The sequence below is a fragment of the Delphinapterus leucas genome, chromosome 5 (assembly GCF_059928025.1).
Source record: "Delphinapterus leucas isolate spDelLeu-1000000601 "Yukka" chromosome 5, BTC_Dleu_Yukka2, whole genome shotgun sequence".
Lineage (NCBI taxonomy): Eukaryota > Metazoa > Chordata > Mammalia > Artiodactyla > Monodontidae > Delphinapterus > Delphinapterus leucas.
This window is the reverse complement of record NC_143133.1, coordinates 66,096,242-66,112,398: the sequence shown is the minus strand read 5'-3', so window position 1 is coordinate 66,112,398 and position 16,157 is coordinate 66,096,242.

Genomic DNA, 16,157 nt, shown 5'->3' with positions numbered 1-16,157 from the left:
TGTACCAATGCTATGAATTTGGAGGAAATTTTTGAGCATTGAAGAGAGATGGTACAGCGACTAGACAGAATTTCTGTGATATGTAGACTATGGATCCCGTCTGATCCTACAGAACTCAGAGTTGGAATCACCGAGAGTAAAGGAGATTGAGGCCTGCAGACTTGCCATGGAACACAACATGGGGCAAGAGGTATGTATGTTTCAGATGAATGTAGCTCACCGCTGCCAGCTGGGAGTGAGCTGACAGATACAGCAAGACTTGCAAGGAGCTACCAAAGAATAGGGGGCTCTTGGGACCGATTTTCTCCTCAGTGGGGCCTGTTGGGATCCCCATTCATCCTCACTGACAGTGAGCAAGATAAGCCGCACTGACCTACAGAAAGGGGACAGCAACCTTACCACAGTTAGGCAATACGTAAGGTATTGCCCTTTAGCCTTCTTGACCTCCTGACCCCACCATCAGAAGAGCTAGCAGCCTTTCCCCTTAAATGTTACATGACTTTTGGTTACATTCCTAAAAGGCTCTCTCAGCCTCTAGGATATTTTCCCTCTCTTTTAGGAAACTACTTGCTCCATCCCCAGCATTCCACTCAATTTCCTCATCCACCACCTCCTCCCATCTTTCACAATTCTGCCCCTCCAGCCTTACCAGCCTGCCCGCCCCAGCTCAGTCCCATGTTCTCCCGCCTAACCACATCATGCTGGCTTTGCAGCAGTCATTCTCAACCAGTGGCAATGTCTAGAGACATTTTGGTTGTCACAACTGGTAACTACTGGCATCTAGTGGGTAGAGGTCAAAGATGCTGCTAAACATCCTACAATAAGCAGGGTAGCCTGTCACAACAACGAATTAGACTCCTCGAAATGTCAAAGAGGTGCTGTTGAAAAGCTCTGCTTCTGAGTCACAATTCGAAATTACATATTAAAGGCAATGCCCATCAGCTTCTACCAAATGTGCGTGTGTGTGTTTGTATTTTTTTTTCTATAAAGATGTCCTTTTTCTTTTTTTAATTTATTTATTTTAATTTATTTAGTTTTGGTTGTGTTGGGTCTTTATTGCTGTGCGCGGGCTTTCTCTAGTTGTGGCGAGCGGGGGCTCCTCTTTGTTGCGGCGCGTGGGTTTCTCATTGCGGTGGCTTCTCTTGTTGCGGAGCACGGGCTCTAGGCGTGCAGGCTTCAGTAGTTGTGGCACGCGGGCTCAGTAGTTGTGGCTCATGGGCTTAGTTGCTCCATGGCACATGGGATCTTCCCAGACCAGGGTTCAAACCCCGGTCCCCCACGTCGGCAGGCGGATTCTTAACCACTGCACCACAAGGGAAGGCCCTGTGTGTGTATTTTTTTAACTCCTAAATCCTCACATATGCATCTTGATACTGACAGGTTTTCCCATCTACCAGGTCTGTCCATGTCTGAAGCCACTTCCCCATTTCAGCATCACTGGTGGGAATTAGGGAGAGAGGAACAGGGAGTACTCCTCATCTTCTTGCCTCCATTATCTATGCAAGTGGGGATGGGAAGGTAAAAAGATACACAGGACTAGATTTTAGCTTTGTTTTATTCTCAGCCTCTTGTGAACCCATCCTCTAAATATTTCAGCAGCGTGGACATGCTTCATTACAGCTGCTTTGTTCCCATCAACTTCACTCCACTATCTCCTAACACCTCCAACATTTGTTCTTTTGTCTTTCAGTAGCTTGCTGGAAATACTTTTGCGTGACATCAATCTATATATATCAGATTTCTGTGAAATTTGACACTGATTATCTGATCTTTCTAAAAATATCCAGGCCTTTATTTTTAGCCTTTTTTTTTAAAGAGGTTGGATTGAGTCAATTCTGGTATTAATTTTGGCTATGCCATATTTACTTCTGGACACAGCAGTTATAGAGAAACTGAAATGGGAAGAAAATAATCCTGTCCCTGCCCTGTTTCCTGGTTAGGAAAGAGCCGACTTTGAAGAAGGGAAGCCAAAGCATGGCTTGTAACAAGCTGAAAATATGCCCTTGAGAGCTGAAGGCTAAACTGTGCCCCAGAAATGGTAAATAAGCTTGACCCTGGCTTTGGCTTATTTACAATAAGAAAAAAATCAATTGAAGAATTTCACATTCCTCTTTATACTTAAACAAAAGTAGACCATAAAGAGCAACTAGAGTTTCTAAAGAATTAGGACAAATGGAAGAATTTAATAGATAGAAAATAATTAAACAAACAAAAGCAAAATTTAAAGACTGCAGCAAAACATTAAAAAACAATGTGTTTTGTTTTTTTTTTTAAAGCTAAAAACATTTTAGAGGACTTCCTTGGCCGTCCCGTGGTAAAGACTCCGTGCTTCCACGGCAGGGGACGCCGGTTCCATCCCCGGTCTGGGAACTAAGATCCTGCATTCGGCTCGGCTCCGCCAAAAAAAAAATTGAGAAAGTGTCAAAAGAATAATTACTAAACCCACAGGGTTTTGACAGATGTTACAGTCAGAGGCCATAGTACAAAAAATAATTATTCATTAACTTGCACTGTAGCATCTGCTACATGTTATTTCAGCAACTGAATTGTGCAGAAATGACAGTGAATTCTAAACTTAAATATCTAATAATTTAGCAGAGTCATTCCTGCTTTCAAAAAAAAAAAAAGAAAAGGAAAGAAATATTAAAGGTTATCGAAAAAGTGGTTATGTCATAGAATCTAATATACCAGTCGTAGAATCTAATATACCAGTCATAGAATCTAATATACCAGTCATGGAATCTAATATACCATTTGAACTGGGCAACAGGCTTCTCACCGACCTTGCTGCTGAATACTGCGGATTTTATGGTAATAGGCATGACGCTCTGAGATGGCCCAATATCTTACACCCCTGCTGTACTTTTGATAATGGGCTCACACTCTTATTCCTTTTCCATAAGTGAAGCATCACGTTGTTTGCTAACTCCACCCCCCAGCCAAGGAATACAAGTCCATGATGAAAGCGAGGCAATGGGTTTTGGCTGTTACTTACCAACCTGTCAAATGAGAAAATATGCAACTGATAAAGCTTAGAAGCAAGGTCAGGAATAAAGAAAAGTAAATTCGAAAGCAGACAGATTGTTTAACAGTTGTTATTGGAAACAAATTCTGGATTAAACAAAGTTTTTTAAACTAAATTTAGGCCTCTTGACCTGGAAGCTTTTTTCGAATGATAGAACTCAGTGCCAGTGAAGGACATTTATATTTTGTGGCTGCCCAGCATAGTTTGAACACACTTCCAATATCTGGAGAATCTCCCACCTTGTGGGTTTACCTCCCCAAGGTGGAAGGCTGGCATTTGCTTTCCCAGGCTCCTTTCCAGCTAGGGCCCACAGATGTGACAGAGGCTCCAACCAACCATCAGAAATCTGTGAGAGGCCTCAACTTGCAAGAAAATAATGGGAAAAGCATGGCATCTCGTGGAACACATTTTGACGAGGGAAGAGATGTGAGGCACAAATACACAAATTCAGAGGCAGTAGAGACAGAAGCCCAGGGGCGTGTCCCAGCAATAGTGACCACCGTGTCAATGGAAACTGAAATAGGAAGCTGTGCCATTTCCTGGTTATAGAGCTTCCAAGCCTGAGTCTCCCCTCCTTTTAAAAAATGCTGTTAGCTGCCCAACCTTTCAAAAAAATCCTTTTCTGTTTAACTAACTGGGGTGGATTTTGTTCAAATTTTTATGTTAAAGTCCTACCCCCAATGTGACTGTATTTGGAGACAGGACCTTTAGGAGGGAATTAAGGTTAAATGAGGTCGTAAGGGTAGGGCCCTAAGCCAATAGGTGGCTTTATAAGAGGAGGAAGAGAGAAATATCCTTCTCTCTCTCCCTCCAAGTACACACATCAAAGAAAGGCCACCTGACCATACAGTGAGATGGTGGCTACCAAGAGGCCTCAGAATGAAATCTACTTTGCTGGCACCTTGACCTTGGAATTCCCAATGTGCAGAACTGTGAGAAAATAAATTTCTGTTGTTTAAGTCACCTAGTTTGTGATATTTTGTTATGGCATCCTGAGCAGGCTAATACACCATATAATGGAAGAGCAAGGTGGTTTACTCTATACTACAGCAGTCTTAATGTTGGTCAATTTAATAGACACACAAAATCCTAAAGGATGTTCAATCGCAGCTTCATTTTCAGGCCATGCAATCCAAACAACACAAAGTCCATAAGTACACAAGCCAGTGGAGTGTTTTAACCTGTTCAACTTGTCCCTAAGCTCCATTCACAGCCATGGAGTCTTAGTCCCAGACTCTGGGGGAACAGCATGTGGTAACACCAAGGTCACCAGAGAATCTTTGACAATCTCCTTCATACCTTCCATATCTGTGTTGTTGAATACACTAACCAGTAGTCATACGTGGAGAGTGAGCCTTTGATATATGGCTAGTCTGAATTGAGATGTGCTGTAAGAATAAAATATATATTGAAGGCTTAATATGAAAAAAAGAATGTAAAATTATTAATAATTAATAACTGTTGATAATGTTTTAGATATAGTGGGTTAAATAAAACATATTATAAAAATTAATTTCACCTGTTTCTTTTTACTGTTTTAATAGGCTATTAGAACATTTTATTTTTATCATTTTTAAAATATTTATTTATTTAGGCTGAGCCCCGTCTTAGTTGTGGCATGCGGGATCTTCATTGCGGCATGCAGGATCTTTAGTTGTGGCATGTATGTGGGATCTAGTTCCCTGACCAGGGATCAAACCCAGGCCCCCTGCATTGGGAGCAGGAATTCTCAGCCACTGGACCGCCACGGAATTCCCAACTACTAGAACATTTTAAATTATATATGTGGCTTGCATGTGTGCCTTGCATTATATTCCTATTGGACAGTGCCGCTCACATACACACACGCAGTCTCTTGGCTGTGTTGGGTTTTTGTTGCTGCACGCGGGCTTTCTCTAGTTGCAGCGAGCAGGGGCTACTCTTCGTTGCGGTGTGCGGGCTTCTCAAGGTGGTGTCTTCTCTTGTTGCGGAGCACGGGCTTTAGGCACGTGGCCTTCAGTAGTTGTGGCACGCAGGCTCAGTAGTTGTGGCTCACGGGCTCTAGAGCACAGACTCAGTAGTTGTGGTGCATGGGCTCAGTTGCTCCGTGACATGTGGGATCTTCCCAGACCAGGGCTCGAACCCGAGTCCCCTGCATTGGCAGGCGGATTCTTAACCACTGCGCCACCAGGGAAGTCCCTCTTAGTCCTTCTGATACATTCACTCTTTCCTTAAAGTCTCAGCTCCAGTTTTTCCTGGGTCTTGCCTTCAAAGGATGCTGTCAATCTTTCTCTGCTCCAAGTGGTTCTGCTTTTGATAGTGATCAGGTTTCAAAACTTGAGTATGCTTGAGGTGGGGGGGTAGTCCTCACGGGGGTCTGATTCCCAGATAAAATATCTATTGCAATTAGATCTTTCCTCATTGCACTGATACTTGTTCTCCTTCACTGCCTTAGGTAACATTTTAAAAACACTCTTCTACAGAAGAAAAAAAAAAAAGATGAACTTTATTTGGGAAAATAAACTAACAACAAAAACACAAAAAACAAAAAACCTTAACCCTTCTATTAATGTAGGCTTTAGAATTCAACATTCTAGAAAAATGGAAGGAAGTGATAGGGAAGAAAACCCAGTCCTGTCATACATACATTAGTGATCTGGATCCTATATTACCCTCTGTTCTTCAAAAGAGGAACATATGTGGAAAGTGTTTACGTGGATTACCCAAGGTCATAGATCTGTATGAAGTACTTAGTACTGAAACCCAGGTTCTGAGCTTTATTCTGTTCTCTTACCATTATATCACAATATCATGTAATCTCCAAAATTTAGTGACAATTCAAAATTTTACAGTACCTGGGTAGGGGAGAAAATGGGAGGTGGTCATTGTTACAAACATCAATTATTACTAAACAGTACCTGGAAAATAATTATAGTTATTTTCTGACTATTTGGGATATAAATAAGTGGGAAATTACGTTAACAACTATTCAATTTATTCAGTATAGCACTCCACAGAATTGGATGACGGCGATGACAGCCAAAATGTTTTGAGCCCTTTATGTGAAGCACTATGCTAAACACTCTATATGCTTGAGCTCATTTTATCATTTCACAATGGATAGGATATTATTATCCCCATTTTACAGGAGAAACAGAAATCACACAGCTAAGAAGTGACTGAAACCAGGTCTGTCTGATCTCACTGCTTTCCAGTGATCGCACAGGCTCCGGATGTGCAGGCTCAGCGGCCATGGCTCGCTGGCCCAGCCGCTCTGCGGCACGTGGGATCCTCCCAGACTGGGGCACGAACCTGCATCCCCTGCATCGGCAGGTGGACTCCCAACCACTGCGCCACCAGGGAAGCCCTTTCCAGTGATCTTATCTCTGCTACTTCCTATGTGTCTCAGGTCATACCCATATCTAAAGAAAATAAAATTGTAATTCTGGGCATCATTCTCTGCACATTAACAGATAATTTTAGTTTCGAGCATTTCTTAGACTATTTTTCCATCCTTCTTAAGAATTCATTTGGGATCGTTTAGAAAGATCATGTTTTGGAGAGGACTTTCAATCATTTACTGATTTTGAAGAAGTACTTCTGGAGAGAACTCTTGCAATTACAGAGGCTGATCTGACTTTGCCAAGTAATAGCAGTTTTGCTTTCTGTCCCTTGCATAAACTTTTATGTCCCTGGAATTATGAGAGGTTAAAAAAAAAATCCACCTATCAACATAAGGCTTTGTACTTTAATAAGGGAAAAAGAACAACATTCTCTTAAAGGGTCCAGAGTTTCTTTTTTGCCCTGAAAGGTGCTGACTTAAAACATGGCAACATAAATTTTAATCAACACTGACTCATCAAGTAGGATTTTGAAGGAAGTTCTTTAAATTCCAGGAGTCCCAGAATCTCCTAAGGTAAAATGAGAAGCATAATATAAAATGTAGCTATTTGTACAAAACTTCACAGTGTACAAGTTCACCTCAAACAATCCTCAAAATAATTCTGTACTGGCCATATTATACAAACGAGGAAATTGAGGCCCAAGGAAATTAAAAGAATGTCTGTAGAGATTGGAACCACCATGTGGGGACTTTTTGACATTACTCCTGATGTTGCATGTATTTTAACTCCTTCATTATGTTTTAACATGTGAGCTAGTATGTCACCTGAATCCATCACCAAAAAGAAAACCAGAGACATCCTGAATAAAAAAGAGGTCGGAGTATGTGGCAAAGCCTTTATTTACGTTTCCCATGGAGTTTTTTATCCTATCATAGCACAGATTCTACCTCTCCACCATCACTTTCCCTCTCTATTCATCCCTTCTCCCAAATCTTTCCCTATCTCCTGCCTCCCATTATCTTGGACTGGCAATAAAGGAGCCTTTAGTTTCCATCTATCTGGGAAGGAGGCTTTGGGTCCTTCAGATTTTTCAGAATGAAACACCACCAAAGGAACCTTTTTTTCATTTTTCTCTTGTTAATGCTGACTAGTTCCCAAATCAACCTAAAAAAAATCATGTTAAACAGGAAAAAAAATTCCCCCCCTCACACACACCTTAAAAGCAACCCCAAAATGGCAAAATGTAAAGAATTTTCAGAATGAGTGAATACACACAGGTAATCTATTCCAGCTCCTGGTAAACTTAGGGTAAGGGGTGGGAGCCAGAACAGGACACTAAAGGCAGGAGGTAAAGGAGAGGTCCCACCCAAGGAGGGGAATCTAACAGAAGTTTGCATAACAAACAACTGCATTTGAAGTCTAGAGACAGCTAGGAAAGTTGGCTTTTTCTACCTTGGTGTCAGGTGGAGGGAAGAAAAATCTTCTCTAAGAATTCTTAACCACAAGGCAGTATTCATAACATTTGTACCCTAAATTTACACTTCCTGTGTGGGGGGAAAAAAGAGCTAAGAGCTAAGAATTGAGTTTAAGTGGTCCCAGTGTGTAATGCCCCAAGGCACCTGGCAGAAGCAAATTTAAATCCTTTTAACCCAAAACTCTGTTGCATGCTCGAATTTCTAAAGTTTAATGGGGAGAAAAAGAAAAAAAACAAAAAGGCAACTGTGTATAAATTCCAAAATAGTAGAGTGGGAAAAATGGGTTGAAAAAAAAATCTAAGGGAAAAAACCACACAAACAAACAACGAAAGACACAAACAAGAAAAGAGGAAAAGGGCTTCCCTGGTGGTGCAGTAGTTGAGAATCTGCCTGCCAATGCAGGGGACACGGGTTCGAGCCCTGGTCTGGGAAGATCCCACATGCCGCGGAGCAACCGGGCCTGTGAGCCATGGCCGCTGAGCCTGCGCGTCTGGAGCCCGTGCTCCGCAACAAAAGAGGCCGCGATAGTGAGAGGCCCGCGCACTGCGATGAAGAGTGGCCCCTGCTCGCCGCAACTAGAGAAAGCCCTCGCACAGAAACGAAGACCCAACACAGCCAAAAATAAATAAATAAATAAATAATTTTTTTTAAAAAAAAAAGGAGGAAAAAAGAAACAGAAAAGGCAGAACAAATAGCACAAAATAAGACTCTAGAAATAAACCCACATATATCAGTAATAACAGTAATTATAAGTGGACTAAACTATGCAGTTAAAAAACAAAGTTATGAAACCATTTTTAAAAGTTTAGCTATATATTATTGCTAGTCACGTTTCCAGTCGGGGAAGCAGAGCTTTGTGTTACGAGACAAGGAATTTATACTGCAAGTAGATTTTATACAATTGGGGGAGGAGGTGGAGACCTCAATATCCAGAAAGGGGAGATAGATAATCAAAGATACTGACTAGCCTCCTAAGCACTGCCATGAGTGTTGAAGACTATAAGGAAAAAATGAGAAACAAAGCATATCCCATCTATCGCGAAGTGGGTATGGAATAGGAATTTGTGGAGCGTTCTATGGGAAGTTATTGCCCCTGTGAGTCTGCCACCTCTGGGTCCGCAGCCAAGCAGTGGAGGCCGACCTGGAGCAGCCTTCAGGAGGAAGAGCTGTAAGAAGCACAAAGAGAAAAACACACTGGACCCTGCTGGGCGTCTGTTGCAGTTACTCATCACCCTGTCTACAAACCTTCAAAGTAAAGGCCACTCCTTCACATCTACCTGTCAATTCTCGTACAAATTCCTTTTGGGAGCCAAGTCTAACCCAAAAAAGGAAATTCTGGGAAAATGTAGTTCCCAGCTTGATTGAGCTGACGATAGAACAATCCAGAATAACTGTTTATAAGAGACACATCTAAAGCATAAAGAACAGGAGTGGGAACAGACACGTCAGGCAAAAACTAAGCAAAAGAAACCTGGTGTACTTGATTAAAATCAAACAAAACAGATTTTAAAGCAAAAGTTGTTTTCTAGAGTTAGAGGGCCATGATATAAAATGTTCAACTGGAAGATAAAATTCTAAAGTTGCCTACACCTAATAATATAGGCTTAAAATACACAAGGCAAAAATTGAGAGGATTGGGTCTTCCCTGGTGGCGCAGTGGTTGAGAGTCCGCCTGCCGATGCAGGGGACACGGGTTCGTGACCCAGTCCAGGAAGATCCCATATGCCGCGGAGTGGCTGGGCCCGTGAGCCATGGCCGCGGAGCCTGCGCATCCGGAGCCTGTGCTCCGCAACGGGAGAGGGCACAACAGTGAGAGGCCTGCGTACCACAAAAAAAGAAAAAAAAAAAAAAAATTGAGAGGCTTACCAGGAGAAATTGACAAATCTGTTATCATAGTGAGAGATTCTGATGTACCTTTTCGAATAATAGTAAAAGCAGATGAGAAATAAGAAAGAATATACGAGATTGGACAACACTACTAAAAAGTGTAAAGGAAAAATAGTGTGCTGTGAAAGAGAAGCTGGGGAGGTATTAGGTATTATCTTAGATTAGAGGTTGAGGTTTTGCCAGGCGGATACAGCAGAACCATGGGGCAAGTGTTGAGGACACTGCCAAAAGAAAGGTTCAAACGATGTCAAGGTGCTTGGAGAAAAAGGAAATAAAGACAAGGATAAGGTGAGGAAGAGGGAAAAAGTAGGACTGCCTGTGGAATGATGTTTCGCCCATTGGCCTTCCAAGTGTGCTGGTGGGCTTTTCACCTAAGCTGAGCTCTAGGCTTAGAGAGAAGTTCTTTCTTCCTGATTTGTCTTTCTGTACCTCAGAGTATAAAGGGGAAAGGTGTCATGGAGTCACTCAACTAAGCCTTAGGCGACAGGGGCCTGAGGATCTCTCCTTACTTAAGAGGTGCCTACTCTCCTTTCCCTTCCCCTCCTCTCTCTGGTCAAAATTGAGAATTATTGGCAAGAGAGTATGAAGAAGCTTGAAGGATTATAGGGTTCAAACCTAGGTATTTTCTCTCACAAAAGGCATCTGAGTCGGGACAAGGCCTGTGACAAGGATGGAGCACAAAGGAAAGAGATAGAGAAGATCTTTAAGCCTGTTTTCGTCAGCAAAAGGTATGAGTTCTTGGGGTTAACGTAATCCAGCCCAACTCACCAGGACCGGAAGTCAAAAGGGTCTAGTACAGAACCCATTACTATTAACAGTGTGAACTGGCCCAGGAAGAGACCACAAGCTGGTGGCCCATAGCTAAATTGGGTCCACAGTGTGAGACTGGCAGTGTTTAGAACGTTTTCTTAACTTGAATTTGAATGTCATTAGGGGTACTTTCTGTCTCAGTTCAGTCTTCCCACTGCTCCTGACATTCCTGTCACTGGCCAATTCACCTATTCTTGTTAGGAAACCTAAATACATTGGTGTTTGTGGCATTATCCCTTCAGTTTATTTTCCTTGGGTAACAGTAAATACTGAGTTGAAAACCTGGGATCCTGGCCATCTGTTTCTTTTTAAAAGCCTTGATCAACATCAGTAGCAACAATAAAAACCAAAACCAAACAAAAAATCCTCAAAAGATTCTATGTGACTTTGCACTGTGATTTACAACCAGATTTACTAAGTGGTTAATTACAACCCAAATTAATTTTGCATTTTTCAAAGGGCTTTTTTATATTCCATTTAATGGTAAGAATAAACAATGAAAATATAGGAGATGGGCTACACAGTCTTAACTAAAAGATCATATGGAAATGACACTAAAATAACTAACCAGTGTTAAGTTCTACTGATGTCTGTGAGTGATAGTGTATTATTTCAAGGTTAAAAAAAATGGGTATTTGGTGTAATTAATATGCAACACTTTTTTCCTGGCATGGTAGTTAGGAGATCCATTTATAAGAGAATCCTATGACAACCAAAAACAGTTCACTTATAGAAGAAGAGCATCTACCTCCTCTTATCCTTGCTCAAAACTTTGAAGACACATAAGAGTGTCCAAGATGGCCTCCTTAAGGTTGGACAAACAGCCCATGTATGGAGGCATCTCCTAAGTATCGAATCATTTATTCTATAAATTTTTGTTTTATTTAAAAATATATATTTATTTGCTTTGGCTGCGCTGGGTTTAGTTGCGGCGTGCAGGATCTTTAGTTGCGGCATGCTGACTTCTTAATTGTGTCATGTGGACTCTTTTTAGTTGCGGCATGCATGCGGGATCTAGTTCCCTGACCAGGGATTGAACCTGGGCCCCCTGCATTGGGAGCGCAGAATCTTACCCACTGGACCACCAGGGAAGCCCCTATTCTACAAAATTTTTAAAAAGAAAGAACTAATCTTATGATACCCAAATTATGATGGTATCCCAAAGAACATCCATAAGCTGTCATAAGACTGTTACTTAGACTATAAAAATGCGCACTCACTCAGTGAACGTGGGCTGAATGAGGGCTCTAATGATTTCCTTCACAAATTATCAGTCAGGAATTCCCACTGACCTGTCTGTGGAAATTCTGTTTCTCAGCCATAAAAGAGATAAAAAGTCTACTTGTTTCATAAATATAATGGAAAAATTCATTAGCTCACTTAGGCACCTTGGAAACTAATAGTGATTATTAACCAATGAAAATGGTCTAAAAACTTTTTTTAACATTAAAAGGTAGAAATCATTAGTAAGAAGGCCTTTATATCCTTGATTGGGTGTTTAATGTAAAAACCACTGGAAATAAAATCAAGAGTCAGGCAATGTTTCTCTCCCTCTACCCCTTGCCCATGGCTTTTTATTACAGGCAAAATGAGAGCCAATAGAATTATTTCTCCAAAAACTTGCCACCAAGGGGCACTTTGCTTGTAGTGTAATTAAAATAAGATTCTAACGTTTTAAAATTTGAGAATCTGATAACTACCAGTATATAGAAAATAGAGTAGGAATTATAAACTAACTTCAAAGTTGCTTGTGCATTTTATTATAGAAAGGTTAAAAGATATGGATGTTATCAAAAGCATTTCAGGGACTTCCCTGTTGGTCCAGTGGTTAAGCTTCCATGCTCCCAACGCAGGGGGCCAGGGTTCGATCCCTGGTCAGGGAACTAGATCCCGCATACCACAGCTAACAGCCTTTATGTGGCAGCAAAGATCTTGCATGCCCAACAAAGATCTCGCATGCTGCAACTAAGACCCAGTGCAGCCAAATAAATAAATAAATATTTTTAAAAGCATAACAGTACTATATAAATATGTATAGTTAATTATAGCTGCACAAAACCACTTTAGAGCAAGTATAATGAACATAAAAGCTCAAATGGAGTTGTAATAAACCTTACAGATTCTTTGATTTTTACCACAGTAAGTTAACATCCTTTCTGTTAAGAAAAAAAAAGAAAGAAAAAAAGCCCTCTGGTAGGTTCTAATTATAAGGGTAAATGTTTAATTACTCACTTTGAAAGAATATTTTATTCCCAGCAATATATCCATATAACTAAAAATATCAGAGCCCAAATTAAAATATTTTTCAAAAAATTGTTCCAATATTTTTGTAAGAAATGTTCTGCTTTTATTTTGAAATTGAGGATCATGCTCAGGAAAGGAAAATATAAAGTTCATATTAAAAACTTCAGTTCAAAATAAGTCTAATAATACAGTAAGCCCTAAAGGGAAGTTTAGCCTTTCAGACAAAGGTAATTTGTAAATACCTCAAAAGATGAACTATATACTTTGTATATTACTAAATGGAACTGTAAAACATGAACCTGATAATTCACAGTATCAAGGACCATTATTTCAGATCAGAGAAACCTGCATATACAACTGTATTTTTTATGAGTTAATGACAAAAAACGATACCCATTTTATTCTGGATCACTGCAAGTTTCATTTCTTTGTCTTGAGGGTTTATAGTTTGTTACTTAAATGAAATGGCCTATTACTCTTGGAAGTCTAGGAATAAATAATTGTAGAGCTCCAAATTTAAATAATTTAAATGAAAAAATACTATAAACTACTGTTTTCTTTTTAAAGGCTATCATTTTGGGAATGATAAAATTGGGAATAAATTGACCTGAATTCCACTATTTAATTATTTGGAAATATCTGTAGTTTTAAAGGTAATTTAATAAGAACAATGGTTCTAATGTTATTTATCTCCATCTTTGGTTAACAGCACTCCCTTCCTTTGAAGCAATGACCTAACCCCTCTCTGTTTCCGGTAAGACTGCCAAAGTCCCACACTCTCCATGTTTTCAAGGAAAAAAATCCTTGGACACACTATCTCCTTTTGGAGGGAGAAAGTGAAGTGGGAAGGCAAAATCTTCCCTACCTCTTTCCCTAAAGGGTGGTGGTTTCTGTGTCTTTCTCTGAGGGCAGCAACACAGGGGAAAAAGTCTTCCTTTTACTGAAAAACACTAGAATTCTCCCTTTCCCTAATGCTATGCTTATTGTTATAAAATTGTGTTAAGCCTTTTTCATGTCAGAGCGTTACTGTTAGTCAATCACTTCTAGACACCCAATCTAAAAGACCTATGTTACTGTTAATTTTTTAATACTGATCTTCAAAAGGATCCTTATCTTTTATTTTTTTAAAATAACTTTATTTATTTTTGGCTGTGTTGGGTCTTCGTTGCCGCGCACAGGCTTTCTCTAGTTGCAGCGAGCGGGGGCTACTCTTCGTTGCAGTGCGCAGGCTTCTCATTGTGGTGGCTTCTCTTGTTGCGGAGCACAGGCTCTAGGCTCGTGGGCTTCAGTAGTTGTGGTACATGGGCTCAGGAGTTGTGGCTCACGGGCTCCAGAGCACAGGCTCAGTAGTTGTGGCACACAGGCTCAGTTGCTCCGTGGCATGTGAGATCTTTCCCGGACCAGGGCTCGAACCCGTGTCCCCTGCATTGGCAGGCGGATTCCCAACCACTGTGCCACGAGGGAAGTCCCAGGATCCTTATCTTTTAGAAACACAATGTAATTTTTACTTAGTGGTATAGAATAATGTGAATTATTTAAACTAGAAGAAAAAGTAAATAGAGGTGAAAGTAGACTGGGGTAGCCATGGTGGAGGATTTAATGAGGGCTGGGTGATAATAATATGGAGGTTCATCATACTATTCTATTTTTATGTATGTTCAAAACTCACCATAAGAAGTTAAAAAAAAACCAAACCTTTGTTGACAAATCGCCTGTTTAGACTGATAACTCTCGGGGATCTTGGCTGACAACTTTTTTTTTTAATGTTTATATTATTTTTATTAAATTTTATTTGCCTATAATGTATACATCGGTAGTATAATGCATGATGGAAAATTCATGATTTATAAAATAGTAATGAAATTACCCTCACCTTAGTCCCCAGGGTAGGCAACAAATCTATACACAGACATGCAACTATACATCTGCTTCTCTCTTAAAGATTTTTCCACATCAGTACATCACAGAGCCTCCTCATTCTTTCGTATTGTACTCTGGATATGTTATTTACCTATACCATTACTTAACTGTGTCCACTGAAAGGAAAACAAACACTACTTCTTCCTTTACTCACACTCATAATACTTAAGATGCCAGATGTGTGGGTTTTCCTACACCAAGCAATGCTGCGATATTCTGCAGACACCAACTGGGTGTCCTACAGTTCAGTTCAGTCTGACACTAGCCATCTGATGCCACAAGTTACGGGCTCAGGCTCATGGTGCTGCCCCCACTTCAGATGCCAATTGCAAGTCCCAGGTTGTCACCTACCTACTCTTCTGACTGGCTGGCTGTAAATCAGCATTCCTATAATCACCACCTCAGGTTTGATACTTTGCTAGAACAGCTCACAGCACTCAGGGAAATGTGTTTACGTTTATCATATAATAAAGGATATGGATGAACGGCTAGATGAAGAGCCATCATGAAAGTGCAGAAGGGTTCCAAGTGTAGGAGGTTCTGTCCCCATGGATTTGGATTGCACCACCCTCCCAGCACATGAGTCTGTTCACCAGTCTGGCAGCTCTCCAAAGCCCACAGTTCAGGGATTTTCATGGAGGCTTCATTATATAGGCATGATCAATTATTAACTCAATCTCCAGCTTCTTCTCCCAGGAGGAAGGTGGTGTTGTTACCGAACTCAGGTTCTGCTGCTCGCCGCTGGAATGCCAATACTCAAGAGATGAGAGTGTTGGTTGGAAAGGAAAAGTTGCTTTATTCAGGAAGCAATCTGGGGAGAAGACGGACTGGTATCCAAAAATCAACTTTGAAGATTCTGCTTGACTATGAAAGTTTTTAAAGGGAGAATCATTTGGGGAAGAGGGATCTGACTTCCCGTGTGCACTTTCTTCTGATTGGTCTATGGTGAGGTAACAGAGCTGTGTTCAAGGAATCTTGTGCTCGGCCTTAAGTTACCATTCTCCACCCAAGTGGGGGCCACAGTTCCCACAGAACTCAAAGATATTGTTATATTCCTTAAGGAGGAACCAGGACCCTGCCCCACAGCTGCACTATTGTTTCTTGACTGCTCCTCCTTTGTTTCTGCTTTCGAAACTCTCCTTCCCCGATAAGCAATGGCTGACCACTTCCTTGAGGAGTCACTCCATTCAACCAGGCTTAGGGAATGACATGACCTTTCCCTCCCCAAAGCTCATAATTATTTCCTAAACAGCTTCAAATATCCCCATATGCTCAGGGAAAGAGCATTATGAATTAACAATATATATGTTCCTAAGAGCCTATACCGCTGAATCTTTAGGAAATCAATTCTCCTAACACTCAATTTATTGAGCTATCAAACATTTTCCCCCTTACACAGACAACTCATTTACGAATTCAATATTTATTCACCTCTCAAAATTGCCTTTACACAACTGATTTCCATAATGCCTC